The sequence below is a fragment of the Varroa jacobsoni genome, unplaced genomic scaffold (genome assembly GCF_002532875.2).
Source record: "Varroa jacobsoni isolate VJ856 unplaced genomic scaffold, vjacob_1.0 scaffold_1345, whole genome shotgun sequence".
In the NCBI taxonomy this organism is placed as follows: Eukaryota; Metazoa; Arthropoda; class Arachnida; order Mesostigmata; family Varroidae; genus Varroa; species Varroa jacobsoni.
Window position 1 is genome coordinate 17,099 of NW_019214247.1, and position 22,025 is coordinate 39,123.

General features: G+C 41.3%; 2 long non-coding RNA genes across 4 annotated transcripts in view; one reads left to right on the forward strand and one right to left on the reverse strand.

Moving 5' to 3' along the window:
* The window catches only part of LOC111269022 (uncharacterized), a 55,189-nt gene that overhangs the window by 17,089 nt on the left and 16,075 nt on the right, over window positions 1-22,025 (forward strand). The window contains exons 2-3 of one of the 2 annotated variants that reach the window (XR_015314435.1): window positions 10,466-13,365; window positions 20,745-20,832. This is a non-coding gene — a long non-coding RNA (uncharacterized LOC111269022). Of the gene's footprint in view, window positions 1-7,993; window positions 13,366-20,744; window positions 20,833-22,025 lie in introns of those variants that run through there. The other variant, XR_002685513.2, reaches the window with a different exon arrangement.
* Window positions 4,565-20,428, reverse strand: LOC111269023 (uncharacterized). Of its 2 annotated transcripts, none has more exons than XR_002685515.2 (3): window positions 20,078-20,428; window positions 7,224-7,503; window positions 4,565-5,698 (listed from the first exon to the last, which is right to left on the reverse strand). It is a non-coding gene; the product is annotated as an uncharacterized LOC111269023 (long non-coding RNA). The 2 variants fall into 2 exon arrangements; XR_002685514.2 differs by having other exon boundaries at window positions 4,565-5,701.

Consider the following 22,025-nt stretch of genomic DNA (forward strand, 5'->3'; position numbering starts at 1 on the left):
TATTAGGACCTCCGTATGGACGGATATCTTCGGCCCTCCCTCGTATGAGCTTTCTCGTCGTACGTTATCTTCCCATAGAGGCGTTTTAACACTTCCAATAACTGGGCGACCGAAAACACAACTTGCTACCATATTAGTAATTGTAGCAAAGCTGCATTCATTAAAGATACTAGCCGACAAGGAAATGAATATTTTTCGAGACAAATCGCTCACAATCGCCATATATTTATACTATAAATATAAAGGCAAGTGATTTTAATGTTACAAAACAAACTGTAGTTACACGAAACAAATCCGTGATCATTTTGTTTTGAAGATCCTTGGTGCTGGGGAACCAACTGCAGCATTCAAGGTTAGAGGCTGTAGCGAACATTTTGTTCATTTTTAGGTCCTGGCCCGACTAGGATTTCGCCCGACCTTTTCTTCATTTAGAACTTCTGCAGGTTAACTTAGTCAACATAATAATACAGATAATTCCTATTCCCTGAGGGTCATATAATTAATTTACTTCATAAGACAATGACTGGATACATTCGTCGTAAATATTATTAGCGTGCGACGATTATGGTCAGCTGTATGGATACGCCATTTTAACATATACGTTATGCCCAGTAACTTACTAGAAGCTTTTGTGAGATGAAAGTCCGCCTTAAAGGTTAAGCGGGCAGTGGACCAGAAAGCAAGAATGTTCTGCTGAAGAAGCTCAATCGAGTAGGAACGAATTCTCTGGCCATTTGAGAACATGTGCGATACAGAAGTTAAGCTTGCCGACTGTAACTTGTAACCTCAGTGTGAAAAATCTTAAGATATGTGTAAGTTTTTGTGAGCAGAATATAAAAGACTAGATCTATTTTTGTACGCTATTTCCATTATCAGTAATTTTGTACTTGCAACGCGCAGGCATAGAGAGCTGCTTGTTTATCCTCACGCTGCAAAGCTAAAGGTTCATTAGTACTCCGCTGAAAAACCCGTTCCGAAAGATAACGGGGATGCTGCATCGTAACAAGCAGCCTCTAAGGATGACCAAGAGTTCACATCGATCCCCAGACATCAATTAATATGTCACACTTTTGTACTTGTGTATGCCTTTCTAACTAATCTCGACCTTCGAGCGATCTGGGGCGATGCCTGATGGGGTTAGAAAAAGAGATATTCGTACATTTCTTGATTCAAAGTTTCTATTGTAACGCCTAGAAGCTTAACGACGTCCCATCCTGATTCGAGCAAGGATTGATTATTTTAACTGAATATAATTCCGGGAGAGTAGGGGATCAGAATTTCGGTTCGTCGTAAGTCTACTGAGACACGTTTTGTTATGCTGGTTGACAAAGTAATCAGACGCGCAGGAATCAACTTTCAGAATCTCTTTTTAGTTTTTATACTTGGTCACAATTATAATTGCTGTTGATAATACCAGCTAGCGGTAGCACAATTAAATCCGATTCATAAAGACGTAATTTCCAGAAAAAATAGCTTATTTCTCCCAGCTAGGCCAAAGCTGCATCGACGACATCCGGGTGCAGTATGTTATACCACGTTTCCGTATACCACCTTTTAGTAACATGCGAACAACGAGTAGAATGCTTAGAGCATTACCTACTTGGAAAAACAACGGTAGTCCATTAATTAACTTAAGCGGTATAAGAAACCGAAGTGTTGATTTAGGTGTCCCGTGATATTGTTGGGTACTAGCGCACATTTCCATGGATTCCAGAACAGTTTTAAGTGCAAAATTTTGTTCTAGATGAAGAAAATTACGGGAGAATTTTAAGGGCCGCAAATGAGGCGCAATTCAATTACATGTTTTATTTGAATGAGGATCAATGTAAACATCTGTCTTGGTACATATGATCCCTCTCTCTCAACCAGGAAATAATGATCTAATTCATATGGCTAAAATTTAGAGTACGAGATAACCGTTGGCCGTTCTAACTAAAGCACAAAGTGTGTGCCAAAATAAAATTTAGCTTCATATATTTTTTACTGATGCCGTTCCATCTATAGAAATTGCATAGTCAATAAACCCTATGTACAAAGTCTTTCGAAAGATTTCGACTCAATTTTCTAGCTAAGGCTCATTTGTCGAACTTCGGTAGTACATTTTTTGCATGTAACACTGAAATTAGGCATACAAAATGGCCAATTTCTGCCTGCGTTTTTTGACATACAGCAGATTTAAGGCGCTAAATTACTACTACAAATTGTCCGTTTGCGATCGGCATGATCAATTGTAAATTTCTTTTTCGCGACTTCTGCGGCCGAGGCCATAGAGATGAGTCGAAACAGCTTATCCCTCATGTCTTCCGAGCAATACGGAAGCTCGAAGGTGGCGCATTCGGTGGAAACATATCAATCAGCGTAGCCATCAGGACGTAGACCATTCGAACCGAATGATCGTTCTCTTTGACAGTGTCTAGTGTAAATATTAATACCCATACGTGTCAATATTTTTAAACTAATTATAATATATACTGAAAAATTTTGATCACGAAAGATGAACGTGGTATGCTCGCCTAGCGAACCTCTATGATTTTCCATTTGACAGAATCCGAATCGCAGTGAGCATGGGTACTCTCTGTTACTGATTAGACATCTTGATTATCGTAATTTTTCCATCGGATCAGTGCGCGAGCTCAGTTAGCCTGGCCTGCAACAACCCTGCGGGCCTTTTCTGCTTGGTTGCGCGATAGCAGGTCATCAACTAGATAGCTGCAGTGAATGACTTGTAGCGTGAACGCTAGGAAGATGCTTTGGGAGAAACGAACCTGCTGCCTTGTCGGGTTGAATAGGACGCAATAGAGAATATGCAATGCAAGGTGACAAGGTGTGACCTTTCCTAAAGCTCAACGTCCGATAGCTTAAGGTTAATTTTGTGCTTTTTTTGCTAGCTCGGCGTTTTCGTTGCTAGCCCCTGAGTGATTTCGGAACTTGAACAACCTAACGGTATTTCAGAAACGTAACTATGCTCTATTATATTGTACATTATCGTTGTTTATATGTGTTCGAGTCGAATAAATAAAAGTTGTACAGTTACGTAGACCTCAAAAGACTTCGAATGACTTCGAAATGGAACAATGGAACGAGAAAGAGTTGCCTCAGAAACGACTGGTATCGTTTTACCATGGATTTATGCAAAGGATCTAAAAATGGTAGCAGCATAATCAGCGGAAAAACTCTAAGAAAACCTTAGCAATTTCAGAGGGAATCATTATATTCCTCAAACTGTATATACAAGCAATAGGGTTAAAATAGCCGGTAGATTTACAAAATGTTTTTCATTTGCGAAAATTATCCATCTAACGATCTACCTACCTACCTACCTACCTACCGTACCGCACAGGTAATTAATCAGGTTTTAGAATTTCGGTTAATTATTTCGAATATGCTCGCTTTAATAATGCAGGAAAATCATCGTTTTATTTCGTATGTTAAAGCGACAATTTGGGAGGTCACGATAGCTCTATACTAACGTTCGAATATCAACTTTATATTTAGGTATTTTTTCAAGATGCTATTGAAAAACATGGTTGACACCGGTAGTTGATCAGAGCATACGCTAGTTTTTTTTATATTAGTTTGCAAAAAAGTTTCTCGAAAGCTAAAAATAAATGATCTTGCAAGGTGTTTATTAATTCAAATTCACCATAAGTTTTTAGGTTTGGTATTGAGAATTTTAGCTAGCCAGTTTCGAAAGCTTTTCCATTGTCAAATATATTTCCGCTATGATTTTCACTCTTCAATTCAAACTTTTCAGAAGCAGCTTCAAAAGTCCTTCCATTTGTGATCTGGTATCAATCTTGTATGGCCGACCGAAGTGAGATGCACCTCTCAGATCTGAGACCGACCCGATTATTGAATTTTAGCTAATTACATTTGGATAGTTCTTTCATATACGCGATCGATATCGTGCACAACAACGGCACGTTGGTTCGGTAGCTTGAAAAAAGACGATAAAAAATAGATGTCAAAAATCCGCTGTTTTTTTTTATCTGCAACATCCATCTTTGGATCCTGAACTAGAAGGTTTACTATGTACCGAAACCACAGCTGGTGTTCATGAAAACGATAGAGTGCTTTCGAATGGCCTCTACCTCTACGCCTCTAAACGAACAGCAGAAAATGAAAAAGTAATGGAAAAGATGAACATTCTAATCTTTCGACCAACTTAATAAAATTAGGTCTGTCATCTGTAAAATGCGGCCTGACGGCGCGCACATTACCGCAACCGTTTTTCAAGATAGGTAGGTTTTGCAGACCATAAAAAAATATAGGTCGTCGTATATTTATTTCAGATTCTATTGCACTAAAACAATCGTACCATCTGATATGATATATGTTCAGGACGGTACGTTTAAATTGGGAAAAGATTTCGCGGGCTAGTTGCCATAATGAATATGTGCGCATGCGCTATTCCTAGACCAGACGAAAGCCAGATCATTCTGAGACGAGGCAACAAACTTCATGGCGAAAAATAGTACGTCATTTTGATTATTTGAGGAGCGATCAGCTACTAGTTAACCTTTCCGCGATGGACAAAAACTTCCTTTTCTAAAAGCCTCTCGATAACGGGTTTAGGTTCAAATCACTCAAAACCTCACCAAAATATTTACGATACAAATTAGCGTTTTAGAGAGGAGATAGGCATTTATTGCCGATTATGTCATTCAAAAAGCTTCCCTGTTTGTCTTTTCGGCTTATAGAGATGTTTGACCAACTATCAGCCTTCCGAAAATCGACGATGGATCCGAAAATTTCCGTGAGAACTTTTCGAATCTATCTTGGTTTAGGGTCGCACCCAGTTCATGTACACAAGATAGCCTTGTGTGCAATTACGGATTAAAGAAAGAGTACTTTGAAACTGACCTCTAGGTAGTTTGGGTCCCAAAATGAAGCCGTAACCGTGACGAATGATGACCATGTTAGCTAAACACGATTGTCAGAGATGAGATCTCTAAGATATCGGAACAAAGTTAATTAAACGAATTATATGATTTTATTTGGATACATGCTCGGAAGAAACGATATATATCCCCAATGATATGAATTATATACGAGTGCAGAAAACTTTTTATACGACACTTTCACACAACGTATTTTAACTTTGTTAAGTTTTTTACTAATTTTCTTTGTGTTCTTCTTGCTTGCAACCTTATCAGGCGTTCGTGATTGTTCCGTTCTTCTCTCTATAATGCAATTCCAGCTCAACCTTGCTTTCAATGTATCTTTGCGATTATTCTTTTTGTGGGTCGACAAACGCTCCTTGTATATGTACCCGATAGATTCTTTTGAAGAAAGTGAACCGCGCCTACGCCATACTGGAACCGTCTTCGCTGCCAATGTTTTACTCTTTTTGTCTCCCTCTTTCTCATGACAACCTATCAAAATAGTGATACCGAAACGGTCATTTTGTAGTGACGTTCCCACTTCTTCTAGTGCGCTATCAGTATTACGGTCAGCGACATCATCATCAGACGCAGTGAACAAAATACGGGGGCATGTAGCATAGTCTGAGCAATATCTTTATAACATTATTTCCTTTTTTAGGCAAGTTTCTTGGCCAAGCTATAGCGATAGCAGCTTTTCTTGTAAAAAATCTTTATATATGTGTGTGTGTGTATGCGAACGCCTATGAAATGACATCGAGAGGATACAGAGTATCACCGCTGCGTGAGTAGGTTAAGCCGAGAAGGAGCCTCCTCTGCTGGAAAGGAAAACGACATACAGAAAGAATGAGACAATACAGGGTAAATTTACGACAGACTGCGAAAGAAGACAAGGAAAGCCCCTGCGACACAGAAACTTTCAAACAATTTAGACTTACAGATTTTAATACAGGCCCGCCATTCTTACAATTGGCTACTCTTTTAATTTTGAATCGAGAGAACAAAAGTTCCTATATTGCCACGCAAAACTTAAATTCCATACGATACATTTTTCTAATAGCTGGAATGGTTTTTCAAGTAACTAAGCAGTTAGTTAAAAAGATGGCCTCTATAAAGAGAGTGCATTACTCGCTACGTTGGAGTGTCTTTTCTGTAGGTCGTATTTGATAGGAATTGTCAACACCCAAATTAATAAACTTTGGGAACTAAAGGGGAACTTTCGATCGACATTGAGCCCGTTAAACATATGGCATAGACGGCACTAAATTAGCCCTGGAAACGCGGTTGTACGTGTCAAATCCGTAAACCGGCGTTAATCTAGCTTGATTATCTTTACAGTTTGGAACACGCTGCAATATTAGACCTGTGCCGCAATGTGTGCATTTTTTAAAAATAATTTCTCTATTTCATTATTTGTTAGAATTGTTTTTTTTTTCTACATGAAAGGGAAGCATTGCTTTGTTCCTTAATTGACCAACGTTTCTCAAACACCGTGAGGCGCTCAAGTCTAACTGTGGGCCAAGCACCTATGCCTGCCTTTTCTACACAGCATTTGTGGGTTACAAAAACATGGCATCGTTATCGTGGATCGAACATAGATTCACAAACTTGTTTTTGCATAAGAGTCAGTAGTCAATGGTTAAGAACCATGATATACTGTAGGTCGAATAACGGAAATATCCCACACATATGAGTTATTTATCAATATCAAAAATATCTCTATTGTTCGGCAAGAGGCCCCAGAGTAGCCTCATCTCACGGGATCTGTCGATTTCTGTGAGTACGCACGAGATCATCCGCTGTAACATCCTCAGACGGTTGATGGCTTCCAAACGCAATCCAAATCTGGGATCGGAACAAGTTTACCACGGGCTGGGTTAACCAGATTTTCATCGAATATTCTGGCCCCGTTCGTTCGACTGTACAAGTGAGATGTGTATGCCATAAAGTTCACGATAGCTAATATCTTAATTAGACTGCTCAAAATTGAAGAGTTAATAATATCGCCTACACTTCGACATATGTCGCTACTTTTGTATGTTGATCATCTTTTTTGCAAAATAACAATAATAGATTATAACGTAAATTGAGGCATATGAGCTGTGTGAAAGAGAGATTATAATAATGTAAATGAAATTATATTAAATCAACCAGTTATAGCGGCGGCAGGTCTACTACCCTGTAGGCCTGCATTAGGCGCTATCTGTATCATCGTCTCGTATGGCAACCCTGACCACCTCTAGAGTTTATTCGGTGTCACAGCTCAATGTCAGAATTACAGCCGCGCCATACTGATCACATTATCTCATCGATTCCTGTTAGTTCAATACAATATTCTACCATGGTAATTGTCGATATCCAATTAAGCTTGTAACTCTGCTACGGTCACCGTTACGATTTAATGCCATTATCAGGTCGCAATAATAATTCCTTCCTCCTATTGAAATGTCCTTGGGTTTTGCGTCTAGTGTCGCCGTTGGACATTTTATCAGATGACGACTGGCTCCCAGCACGATACGAAGTCTGTTTACGCCCCGGTTCGAAGATCACAATGTGTTCCTAGGGTTAACCACCCACGAAGCTGTCACGGCTCGCGGCCTGTTATGTTCTACATCGTAAGCTGAAATTAAGGACACATAGTTACTAATACAAGTCCAACCAGATAGTAACTAATTACTATAGAGGCTTATATTAACACAGTTTACTATATGAGGCTGCCGTCGCGGTATTTCGAAACAACACCCATAGGAATGGCAAGGGCGAAGTTCTTATAGCGCCAACAGAAACAACAACTTCGATGAAGCCCCGTCAAGCAAGACACCACTACAAATACCCCGTAACATCTGTAGCGAATTGTTACACTTAGGTAGATAGATGTCAGCAATTGGCATTATTTGCTTGTGACAGAGCAAAATCGAGCTCTGGAAGCTGCAATTGTCCGTCGCCAGGAAGATGGTGCTTGGCCATTGTCTATTTAGAGCGTCGCCGTGTTCATAGAAGCGACTGCTGCCATTGACCAACGCTGAACCACCGTTGCTGCTCCTGCCGAACAGGTACAAGTAAAACTAAAAAAAAAACATAACCGGGCCCATTTTAGACCCAGATGCAGCGACGGGACCCCTTCTTGGCCTTGCAAGTTCACATCACGTTGCGTGCTGACGACCACACTTCTTCCTGCGTTCTCTCCCCGTTGTCTATATAGTAGGCCCGCAGGTCTAAAAAGCTCTAGGAGTCATCGCTGTATCAACACCCAAAAAAGGCGCGTTTACCTACTACCATTCGTGCTGCTCTGCCAGTAGCCACTAGTTTAATGGTTGCAAAGTGAATGACATGAACAACAAGCGTAGAGAAGGCGATCAAGTAGCTTTGTGAGACTAGTAAGATATAGTAAAGGAATCAGATCACTAAAGTTGCAAAGGGACAGAGACCGCGAATGAGGAGGAATATCAGATTTGGCACCCACCACGCTTTCTGAAGTTTTCACACAAACTGTTCTAGATTTACTGGCAGCAGTGGTAGATAAATTGGTATATCTACATGTGTGTGTGTGTGTATGGACGTAGGTATGGATATAGAGAGCTCGATATTGTAACGAACAACAAGCTCGAATAAAACAGGTCAAGCTGACAGGTGTGACAGACATTGGTGTGACTGGGGCAAACAGTAATTAGTTACGAGAAGGCAAATGAAGACATCCGTCGGCCAAGCGGTTATCGATTACAAAGGGCTGAAAATATTGTTTTATTTGGGCTAGTCAACTACATGCCTGGCAGAACTCGCCAGTATTTAGCAACACGCGTTAGGCGCGCGACTGCTGCGAGAATTCTGGTAAAATTTCTGGTCACTGCCTCCTGGGCCTTGTCTTAACTATGTTAGGTGTTTATAGTACTTAAAGGAGTTGTTAAACGCCCGTAAGCGTGAACAGAGCCGTAAGAGTGTACAGTCATAAAAGAAACTGAGGGCTAAGCTGAAGCGCCCAGAGCTTATAGTTAATGGTTTAGGTCGGTCGTCAATTCTTAGGATATATATGTATATATAGTGTTTATTGTTTACGTATCAAGAGCTTACAGATGGTGTTAAGTTCGCTACGAACGATAACTATTGACAAAGCTAAAAGCTTTAAGCGATTCGTATGTATTATATAGGATTTTAATGTGATATGATTTCATATTCTCCGCCAATGTATCTACTTTTATTTATATTTTATGTAGAAGTATAGCCCACCGAATATCGATAAGTATACATTTTACTTCCACCTAGATCAAAATCTAACTACGCTAGCGGACGTACTTTCCCATTGTAGAATCATCTTTCCGAGCTCATCATTGATATCTATTTTTTAATATTTACTGGCATAATACGTACGTTATTTTACGTTTAATTTATTTTACTTTAATACGTTTTAGACTTAAGACGAAAAAATCCTTTTGGCGGTTGATGGAAACGTCGATTGACCGGCGCAAGTGGTGTCGAAAGCGGTCACCAAATAATTTAGAAAATGAATACGTTACAAATAATATTACGCTACAAAATAAATACCGAAAGTGGCTTAACTCCAACATGTTAAATTACAAGTTAGTCACATAAATAAAAAAGTAATAGGAGTTTAATAGCAATAGAACAGCAACTAGATTAGCAACAGTCGTACATAAATGTAACAACAGCCAGAAAAGGCACTTCGTTGAGGAACGTTTAGGAAGCGAAAATACATTTGTCATACGTATATATAATAGAAGCCGTGATCAAGGCCTTTGTTCAGCGCTGATCTTGAAGGCCATGCAATCGGAGATGTCCTGAGCTTCTGTCTATGAGAGCTCGATTTTCGTTTGGATATTTAATTAGGAGCCCCATCTTCAAACGTTATATCGCCGCACTTCTGTCCTGCTTACTAGTGCAATGCTTACCGATTGATCTGACAGCTGAATGTTGGCTGCGGAAACATCGTTCCCGCGGCGATATAGCTATGGAAACATCTTTTTCAGAATCCGACCAGTCACCCCTCCCCCCGCTTCCGGCCCCCGGTCGCTCACTGAAAAGCCGTGGATTTTTTTTTATATGTTACTGAACCCGGAAGCTAACATTATCCAAAACGTCCAGATCTATTTTACGATCATTTGATGAAGCTTATACAGTGTCGCTTTCAAATAATAAAAAATAAGACACTCCTGGTACGAGACGTATAGATTTTTGAAACCACGACGATCTGCTGTCCCTCGGGACTCTCTTCACCATTGTCTGTTTAACGGCCTGAACATTGTAAATGCGTGGTTTTTATAAAGAGATCTTTCATTGAAAGGCAGTATTCTAAACGAAAGCGACGAAACACAACATATATTAATTTTACATCATGCCCATTTATCATTTTTACGTTTCACTATTCATAAAATCAATTATGTTAAGTGATTCCTATTTTTGATGATGCTTAACGAACAGCTCATCAGAAAGCTATCAGTTGGATCCGTAAGTCAAAAGTAGCTAAGTGATACGTAGCTTTTTTTTACCTGTCACCCCGGCCGGTTTGGCAGGTCGGGGGTTTCAGCAGTTAAGACAGGTGGCTCGCATACGGAAGTTGCTCTTTGCAGGTATCACATCGTTTATCTCTTCACGGCGATCAAGCTCACGAAGAGATAGCTATCTTACAGCTGGACATCATACAAACCAGGTAGTCAACGATGTCAAACGCTAAGGTCATACCACGACGACCTCTATTGACTGCGCGTTCCAGCAAAATGATTGTTGCCAATTCAAATAAACCTCGCTGTTACCGCATCAGCACTATCCGAAGATGAAAAGGTGGCGGCACTATCTACGTTACCACACCGGCAACGTCAACGTCACGGTTGTCGCCGCCATCATCATCCGCAGCAGTAAGGACAGCAGCGGCAGCAGCCGCTTCTCCAAGTTTACAGATGAGTCGAGCAAACGGAATGTGTCCAAGCCGTAACGCATAAGCGGAATAAGAGTGTTGCTGATATGGCTGCTGGGAACGTAAGGCGGAGCTGTTGGTCTGACAGATACATGCTGGGGCTAACGCTACTGTGGCCGTCTACCTAAGTGCATTACGATCTACGCCATGACAACCGACGCAACAACGGCCAAGCCACCCCTGTGGATTATCGTGCTGCGTGCTACTGCCCGTATCGTCGGGATGTGCATGTATGTATGTAAAATGTACAGAGTGTCTATATAGCCTTACAACAGTACTACACTCCCTAAGTACTGAACACAAACAGATGCGAAAGCGACAAAGATGACTGCGCGATTTATGTAGCAATGTGATGGTGAAAGCACTGGATGCAGGCTAGGATCCGTCACCACCAACTTTAATGTGCCTCAGAGTACGGCAGATAACAACAGCAAAACATGACCATCTTCGAATGTTCTAGACCACACTATATAGCTATTTAAATCTATAAAGAGCTACATCTGTTCTGTGTACATGAAAAGGACGCCTGAGGCTTTGCGCATCTCTTCATTATTTTTTGTAGCGGGTCCTGTGTTCTGCGAAGAGAAACAGAATTGGAATAATTCCTCTACATGTGGCTAGACATTTGCACGTTCAGATGAAACAATTATAGAAGGTGTACAATAATCGCATAGATAAGTTCACATAGATAAACCAGTTCCGTGCCCTTCAAAAACTATATATATTCGCAGAGACCAGCAGTTAATGTCTATGGATACACAGATCACAGTCACAAAACTTAGTGTTGCTTCATGTTGAAGCCATAGCCCGTCTCCGAATCCCTGCACAGAAGAATATGAAAGGGACGAGCAAAAATCGATTAATAGATAAACATTTGAATTCGAAGGGGAAAAGCAAAAAACTTGGAATAGAGAAGATCACTCGCGTGTCAGGAGAAATTGAAATAGAAATGGAGGCTCGGTTAGGAACGGAACGATTACCTGGACCTAGAAGTTGTTAAAAGTTACCTAGGGACAGTAAGAGAAGATGACGAGCTGTTTAAATGAAACTGCTACTCTTGTGGTTATATTGATAAACAAGGATCGCGACCTTATTTTTGTGGAGAAAGGTTACAGTGCTCTATTTCACATGTAGCAAGGAACAAGTCGAAAAGAAAATACCTCAGCTATAAGAAAACTGCGGAAGGTATCCGAAGTTGTAATTTCATAATTTACCTTATAGATAACATAGGAGCACGGCAGAAAAACTCTATTAACGCCAACTAAACATGCGTGGATAGCCGTGACAATTGTCAAAAAAGAAGGGCAAGATGGCGCTTGACGCCGCCCATATAATTGGATGTTATTCGTTGCCCAATTGCCATCGTTGAAAAACCAAGGAGCGCCTCAGGCATAGCGTAGAAAAAAACTGTTCGATCTTTTTCTTTATAGTAGCCCTATAAACCTTTAAGAGACAACAGAAATGGACAGAGAAAACGAAATTTTAGAGGAGCTGAAAGTTAAGTTCTTCGACGGATTGGCATAGTGAACAGGTTGTCTTTTTGTCAATACATGTTACCGGCATAAAGAAAGATAGACGAACTTTTGCAATACGCTTCTGTAAGTTTACGTACATGCAGCGCAAAACGTAAAGAAATGAATGTAACGTCCACATGCAGACATAGGAATCACCTTTCCATTGCCGTGACGTCCACTTGAACGCCATCGTTCCCTACGACCGTCTTTGCCTGACTGTCCGTGTATTATACTTAATGGCAAGGATAGCATTACGTGTTTACTCGATTCCTATGGCAATATATGTATTATTCAAAAGTAGATATGTCTGTATATGCACCTTTAATAATGTATCTGCATTCAGATATTGATGTAAATCTCGTATTGTTTATCTGCTCACACTAACGCGTAGCTGAATCTAGTTAGAATGCCGGGAACGCCATCAGACCGGAGGTTCCCTCCGAGATGGTCACCTAGTTATATATATATATATAATAGTAAACATCACCGGTAGCTTACGGGGGGCACAACAGCTGCCAACGACAACATCATCAATTAGCTAATAGAAATAGAAATAATGTAATCGATAGCGAAACGGTTATAGCAAACGGTAGCCGCTGGAAAATTCTGTGCCTTGCTAGAAAAAGCGCTGTAGAAATAATTTCCCTCTTCCAAACCCAACAGCAGTGGTTTTGCTCTAGGCACGCTTCGTCCCTCAATCAACTGTCTGCTGTTTCCATCATCTGCTTGTTACTGCGAAAAAAAACAGCACAGGGAAACGGCTACGTGGCCATGTAGCTATAGCAAAGATAATCGGGTCTATTGACCCGGTGTTTAACTATCGAACGTCATTCGAGAATCTGCAGCAAGGCCAACCCTTTACATGAATCAACAAACGAGGGAAAGTAAGTGCTGAGGGCAAGGCCGACTCGTTTCGCTAGTAAGCTTTTCCGCTCACAAACTGCAAAGCGTGCAGGATACGGGCGCGACATAGTATGAGCTGTTTGTCGGATCGAATTAGTTATGGTAGAATAAAAATGTGTTAGCAACACCAGCCATACAGGTAAGAACAAACTACTCGGGTGTATTCAGGCAAATTTACATTTACCAACCATAACAGCTCAAAAATGCATGAACGTCTAGTATGGAATAGACGACTTGGTGTTACCTAACGTTTGTGTTTCACTTACTCCTGCCCCATAGCCTCCGTAATTATACGCTGGACCGGATATCTACTATATTTAAATGAAGTTATTATAAAGATCTGATTCTTAGATAGGTGGATTGCTAGACTAGAAAATTGAAATTAATGTGGCTTTGGGAGCTGTTGGTGGAACACTGATATTAAGTAACGAATTAAACATTTTCATGAAAAGGAGCTACGAAAGCTGGGTGAACCACATTAATATTAGAATTTTGCGAATTATGCCTCGGCTGTGCAAGTGCATGTTCGACCGTTCCGATTATTGGTTTTTTTGTTTTATTGATAATTGGCCTATTTTTATAAAGAAAAAAAGACCTTTTTTAATTTCCCTATCTAGTGTACAAAAAGGCCAAGTACGTTGTGTTCAGCCGACGTATGTAACTTGTTTTCCGTAGAACCAGCTAAAGCGCACTCAAGGATATCAGATAGATAGAAAACTATAAGAAGACTTCCGCTTTTGCGCATCGTACATGCCCCAATGTAACTATTGCATCAAGTATACGGGTCGTTATTATTCCAACACTCGAGGGAAGTATCTTCATAAGCAAAAAATCAATAGCTGCGTCTTTTATGCAATCCTTTTTCCATGTCAGTACCGCTATAAGTGAGCTGAAACCGTTCTATTTTTCTGTTCCTATTTGTACTTCTAACTGTAACTTTAATTCTCTGTTTACTGGGATGTATTCCAAAAAAAGTGTTAGTAGTCGTGTTCATCGAAGACTTCCTTACCATTATTCAACTCATTGATAAACATCAATCTATGTCAAACCTTCGGCTCTTTGTCATTTTTACTCGGTGTAATTTATAATTGTTGCTTGATATGTAGTAACACAATGAAGCGACCGTGCGGCCACATAAATGTACGTCAACCGTAACGCTTTCATCTCCCATATCAGTTTAGTGGCTAACTGTGCGTGATTACCCAAAAAAAACACATTACATTAACTACTACAGATTAGCATGTCCTGCTGTAAGGAAGGCGCAGAAGAGCTTTTACAAAGGCGATGTGAAACAGGCCCTCTGAGCCTATTTGACCATTGTAGTCGTGCCGTTTCTTAACACCACGTTTTGTTTATTTTTTGCTTATTGGCAGCAGATTTAACGACTACCACATTAAGAGCCTGTGCTAGATTTATGTGCTGCGTGCGTGTGTGAAGATGACTCACTCAGAGGTAGCGATACATTACCTTCGTCCACCCGACAGGCAGCAAATGGGACATGTTTAGAGGAAGATTTGCCTGTTTCAGCTGCGCTTCCCCAAACGGCGCTTCTCTAATGCCAGTACCACTCAGAATAGGACAGCACCTGCTAGAGAAGTCGAGCTAAGCCGTTTGTCCAACTTGACTGGTTAGTCCTTAAGCGGTTGGCAAGTAGACAACATGTCTTCAGGAATGAATGAATGAATGAAACCAGCCTGACCATGAAAATCAGGCAAGATCGAAAATCGGCGACTCGCTGAAACGAAAAGACACTAGGCAGCGTTCAGATATGCTCGAAGATACCCATCTACGGCGAACATGCCTGAAGGAACACGAGGCCGATCAAGCCAAGACCCGCCTGCTCGCCGTGTCCGCAGGCAATCGCTAGAGAAGCTACAGACACCGTAGTCTTCAAAGAGACGAGCATTCAGCGTTCGTTGTTTTGTAGAAATAGAGGCATCTGCTTTGGCAGCGGTGCACAACAAACACGTAGAAAGATGCAACCCTAGACGAATAGGCTTTGTACTCGCCGCTAACCGGCCCTAACCTGATCGTTCCGCTTAGTGCTACAATGACTTGCACGTTCGTAAACAGCTACTGCAGCCTCTGATGGGCCTTCATTGTTACGCATGTTCCGTGTATACTGGCTGAACGAGCCATGTGCGCACGACGCGTGCTACATTTTTTGAACAACTTGTCAGCCTAGCGCAGTGGGTTCCTTCGACGTCAGTCGCTTTCTGCCCTCTCCGCCCTTACCAACAGTAGCAGCAGACGCCTACGATAGCCTTCATCAGGTCGCCTGTATCGTCACCGCCGGTGCCGCCGTCGGCGTCGTCATCCCCTCCCCCCTACCTTATCGTATGCTTCCATAAAGCCTAAAGACGCTCTAAAAGGGAACCGGGCCTACCAAAGCGTCGGTAAACGAAAATAAGTCTTGTGTCGTAGTCGACGCGGCCGGTAGCCATCGGACGCTTGAACCTTTACTGCCCAGCTTGCTGTACTATGTGATGCAATACCAAGTTGACCAAACAGACGAGATTACCCTACCTAGAAGTAGGTAAATCTCAATGTCAATAGTAGGACAACAATGCAGGATAGAGTGAAGGAGTGTGCAGAGGAGTGAGCTCCCGTTGTCAAGCCGTCAATCAACATAATTGTATAGCGTCGCATCGTGCGGCTATCACCAATATGGTGGAGCACAGCCGTCAGGTCTAAGATTCCTTCACTTCTATTACATGTCCACAGTGTGGTAGATACTGAAAATTGGCAAATGACTACGACTGCATTGCTACAGAGTTTTCATGTCGGGCCGATATTCGTCGTTTTCCAGCCAACATCTACGTCTGCAGTTATTCTTTTTTCACGTACACGATATGGATCTCGTCAGCTGCCCAGTTAACTACAGCAGATAATATTCCCATAAAGTAACATCGATATCGCAATCGAGTGACAACAAAATAACAAGTAGGACATACCATATAGAACGATTTCGTTACCGAAGCGTCAGGCGCGGCACTGCTGTCTCGCCTGGCTCACCTGACAAAACGCGACAAACGAACGCCAGCCTAACGTGGTAGGTGAGCAACAGAGTAGAAGAGAGGACGCATATAGTCTCCGTGTGACAGGTGAGGCGGGTTTACCAGCAGAGCGTCTGTAGTAGGCACGAAGGCTGTAGCGGACTCAGCAGTAGCAGCGCATCTTCTGCTCCTCGTTAATCTGTTGTTCCGAAAACGGGGGTACGGCGGTTGTCTTACCCATGGGAATGTCAATGGAAATCCAACTGTTCGGTAGGACGACCAATGCACGCGTACCCATACGCTAGACGCCTATCTATCGCGTAGATAGAGAGGTCTGCATTGATCCACCTGTAGCATCAAAGTCATCGGCCATAACTTTGCATAACCCTATATTCAGACTTTTACGTACTTATGCATACGCGACGTCCAGTACTTCGTACGAGAGGGAAAACCGAGTTAGGAAAAAGTTGAACCAGTAGTATGAATATTGGCATGTAGTACTTACTTGGCAACATACATAAGTTGTAGTATCATTTTCAGTGCATCTATGACAATTGAGACCGATTCGTGTTGCTCGGCTGTTCATTAAAATGATCAGGACTTATATGCGCCGTTAAGCAAAAACTGCTTTTTCAGCGAATGAATTATCTACGCTCTATACTACCTGTTAGCACCTAATATTCTAGACTTAGCATCACTTTATTGATAGCGTTGCGGATTATTTGTCCCGCACGTTACAGTTCTCTCGTGATTAACAAGGTTGACGAATCAGTACCAAATGTTGAAGTTAGAAACGACGATTTCGACTCTGTTTTGTTCTTCCGTCTGAGTGTATCGCTAATTTCAGGTAGGTCCAAGCCTTTAATGAGTTTTGATCAGCAAAAGACTGAATTGATTTTATAAGATGATTTATAAGTAGTATAGCATAGTGATGAAAATTTCAGAAAAAGGAGAATGCCTTCCCGAAGAACAGGCAAAGGGATAATAAGATCCTTATATAAGCGTCAGTAATAAAGTCGGCTAAAAACAACATACTAATAGAAAAGCAAAACAGAAACAAGCTATGGGAGATACTCCTCGAATAAACCTCGTCTGGATAGCTATGATTATGTTGTTACGCGAGACAAACATCCTCGGGAAATAGACATCTGAAGAAGAACGATCAGAAGGCTAGGATTGAATAGTCCGATGTCGCCGGTCTAATTCGCGTTTTAAGGGACAAAGTGTCAACGTCATAGAGCAGATTCAGTGTCCAATGCTAAAACGATTTCAACAAAAAAAAAAAGTCAAGAAAGCTTTCGTGGCTGGGTCAATCTGATCGAATAAACCGCATCGTCATTCGGCAGACCAAAGAGCAAAGCGAACCTCCGAAGCTGATCCCCCGAATACCCCCTAAACCATTCCGCAACGTCCTTTAATTGAGAACGCTTCTGTTTCAAACTATTGATAGATATTAGCTTTCTTACTCCTGCGTTCGTCTGTGTGTGTTTGTTTGCTGCTTATATGTATGTAGCGACTGTCACGCATAAACGGTAGTGCAATGTAGTGGCTAGGTTCCAGCTGCAAATCGACATCAGTATGGTTTTTTGTCGCTTATTAATTACCAACGCACGATGAAATTTTCGGTCAGGGTGTTTTTGTAATTGGTGATATATTAGATAATATTAGCACTATTTTTACATCTCGTACTCAGGTTTAATGGGAACGGTAAATTTCACGAAACGAATAAACTAGCCAGCTGCTCAACGGAAGCCACGCTGGTGTCACTGGTCATGAAATCAATAACAGTAGCAGATTTTGAAAGGAATCATTATTAAGCATAGTCCTGGGTCAAGCTTGGGATGATTGGGTGGAATCCGTGTACCTTTATCGACTTCTCGCTAAGCAAAACCCTTCGATAAATTAATCCTACGCGCGTTTGATCATATCCACTTGTTCACCCCGGTGAGATACTAGCCAAATCTCGTTTAGGAACTAGAAGACTTCGATATACATAAACTAATTTCGAATAACTTCGACCAGGCACTTGTACGAACCCCTGCAAACATCCAGGAACAAAAAGCCCAAAGAGATACTAGCCAGCGTCGCGGAGGCGGCCAATGGAAGCAATGACATAAAGCTGTACCAAGCCTATTCGAAGTATCTGCCATTGTTGCCGCCGCCAGTCTCAGTGCCGCGAACTGTGCAGGTGGTCTCTAATAGCTTAGTGGTAGATACACACTCGCGCAAAATTACATCTCCGCAGAATCTGCGGATACAAGAAGTAATACAAGGCTCGACGACGCCGGGGGTCGTGTGGAGAGAAAAAGTCGCCAAACGAAATGGAAAATGGCTTCGGAAGCCTCACCGCAATCGAGCATCCGAACATTTGCGGGGCCGATGCGATGCTGACAAAATTAAGCGAACCCCCGAAGCTGATCTGCCGTCATACCCGCTATATTTAGCAGTGATTAGACCAGCAGATAGATCATAGGGAAGCTGAAAGTCAATGCATTGCGTAGCCGCCAAGGCAAAGCCCATATGGAGGTGCTTTCGGACGGGAAATAAAAATGGTGGTGATGATCAGAGTATGTTATAAAAGCTAGCTGCCTGACCGACCGGCCGACCGATGGCCGTGGCGAAACTTCGTTGGCGTCTGGCTATGTTAGCACCACAGCGACGATTTTCAGAAGGCCGAGACACGCAAAAATACACGGATTCCACAGATCTAAACAGCAGAGAAGACGAACTTTACGATGTCCTTAGATCAGATCAGCAAACATCCGCACCAAGAAACAGACAGCTTCTTATATGCTATGTTAATAAAGGATAGCTACGATTTAAATCTATTATTTTTTTTTAAATTTTAAGTGACCTTGTAAGCTGTCACTCAGTGAAGTGATTTTCCTAATAATGACGGTAAAACAATCATTCTCACGACAAACAAACAATTTTCATTTTGTCAGGTTAGCATACATGTTTTGAGGTCGAGTTGAAATTTGGAATTTTGTTGTGTATGTTCAGCAAATGCGAAACCAGACTATATAATAATAGATTTTTCGGACTGGGGTGCTTTATTGTATAAAAAATTAAACACTTAAACCAGTGTAAATAAATATGTAGGAGTACGATTTATAGGTAGGCGTCATCTCTCTGTATCACACGATGTCAAAAAAGCGAAGCGTTCTAGTTCCTTAAAGTATTGATTTGACTTTTACATTACATTTACCATATATCTTCTCGCATTTCCTTCTGCATCAGTCATAATCAATGAATAAACGGAATGAGCTGATCCCCACCGGAAGGCATAATAGGTCAACGCAGCTGGCCTATCGACAAGAGGGAAACAACTCAGTCAGTCTCTCACCGAGGGGAAAATTGGGTCGAAAACGGACACTTTCGAAAGATGCCCCATCTTTGCCCTACAATTGACTGAATAGAAGCATATTCCATAGGAAATGCATTGCGGGTGTTCGTAGTTGCATTTCTAGCGTGTTTTTACTATATAGGTACTATACTGTATGTAAAAAGAATTATAATTTCGCTGTCTGTATCTATAATAAAACTAGCTGCAGTGTGGTCAAAAGGTACTGTAATATCTATCGATAATGGATAGAATCTATCAATTAGTTTATCGTTGCGATTCTGTTTGATGTATAAAGTTAAGCGAGCGTATATATAGTTACACGGTACGAAAGCCACGCGAGCTTAGCCTTAACCTGATTATTCTAAGTAAAGGTAGCCTTAGGATCAACCGGATTAGTACGGGATATAGTGTTTGCCGTGTTGACAGGGAGCTCTCATGGCAATATCACTGATAAATTTCAGTCAGGCTAAAAGGTGTTCAATTTGTAAATAGTCGAGCTTGTATCTTACCGGCAGAGACAATTTCGGTAGGACCAAGGCCATATCATTGCATATCAATTTTCGATTTCTTATTATGAGGTCAATGTTAGAACCTCGTTCAGTATAATTTATCACCGGCAAAACATTCCAGATCTGCATCAGTCGCCAATGTGGCAATAGAGTCTTGGCCTGGGTTGAATGCTACAGTTGACGGTCCTGACTGGCTCCGAATTTTAATTCTCAATAGGTGACAACACGTTTATTACATCTTGATTAAACTCTGACGTGCACATCTTAATAATTCTTCCAGAAATTCTGTGTGCGCAGCTCTCACGAGATCTATTGCATGCTCAGTTAACTATAGTAACTTCATTGTTTGCTTTTATTAACTAGACTATTTTAGTGATAATATTTGATATAAAATTCACCTCTGCAATAGATACAGTGCAAGCTTGATGTCAGGACTCCTATAGTTCCTATAGTAGCGGCCGGCCACGAACGGTCTTAACAAACTCTCACTAAGTTCAACGTAATCCAATATCCAATCTTGCCGTGATGTATAAGCTCACAGAGCTCGGAAAAAACGGACACGAATGGCGAGTATTCTTTGGCTTAACACGATTATATGAGAGAGATTGCATCCGTCCCTACGGAGTTGTTCATAGTCAACATAGTACATGTGACTTGTCGCTTGCAGGGACTCGAAGACGGGAACGGATTCGTTTGCACGTCCTAGAAGTGTCCTAATCAGGACGTCGTCAGCGGGTCACAGAAACCACGCAGCTGTACGTAAACCGTTTTGCTGTCGGTATGGACAAGAGCGGTAATACGATAACACCTTCTATCAGTTCCTTACCATTTGCTTCTGTCATCCTTGATCTATATTATTTATCAACTAAATAGGAAATGCGTGATATGCACTGCGTTACCTAACGGAACTGATTGTTGAATGAACAATTCGTCGACAAATGGCCTGAGCGGGTGAACAAATGGTTTGGATTTTATTATAAAAGCATGTAGGCGTAAATCGAATTTAAAGGGAAGGCAGTCTAGAAACTTCAATGAAATCTAGGAAAACGAATGAAAAGGACTGTTTGCAGTCAGCCACGGAAAGAAAATGTCTGAATGATTGCGCAGCGTTTCCAGAACGACAACTTGAAGATTTTTTAATTAAGGGTCATTTTGTGAATCGTCCTAGATCTGCTGATCGATTTTCTGCATCGATCTTGGATGGCATCATGTGGTAGTTGTGGTGTAAAAAATCCTCTAATGATTCGAATTTTAGTGTGCGTCACTTCTAGACGTATGCGGCGCTCCTAAAACAATCCGGCTGACGAGAACAATTTTCTAGGTGCCAATTGTGTTACGCTTGCGAAAACAACGACTTTTAGAGAAGACACTCAAATGCTTAAAATTAAAGCTTCTAGGCGATTGGCACGGTTGATGTTGCCATAATCCTTTCCTTTTCTCTCCACTCCAATTAGACCGATCAACGACACTATGGCTGGCTTAATTCCTTGGTTAGAATTTTTCTGGCTCAAATCAGGAAGATTACCTTTATACGATAGTCTACCGAAATCTGATTTTTCACAGAAAATTGACAGCATACGATGATCTGAGCGGAGTTCTCACCGTAGTGCAGTGTTGGGTATGCAACATGTTTGCTGATTCCACCTAGAATGGTTGAAGACCGGGTGTACGCACATTTTGTTCCGTACTGGTAAGAGCCAGCTGTTCAGTGTAATAACCATAATAACCCGAAACATTAATTTCGTTATTAATGCATCCGACATTGCCACTGGGACTTGGCTGGGCAACTGTTCACGATATTGCTTCAGATAAGCCACTAGTCTTTTGTAAACGTCGACCGTTATTAAATACATTACAACAGTAGCTGTTACAGTTAAAATGAGAATAATTACCGTATAATCTATCAGCGAAGTGTCGTACACGATAGATAGATTTCTTGTTAAGAAAA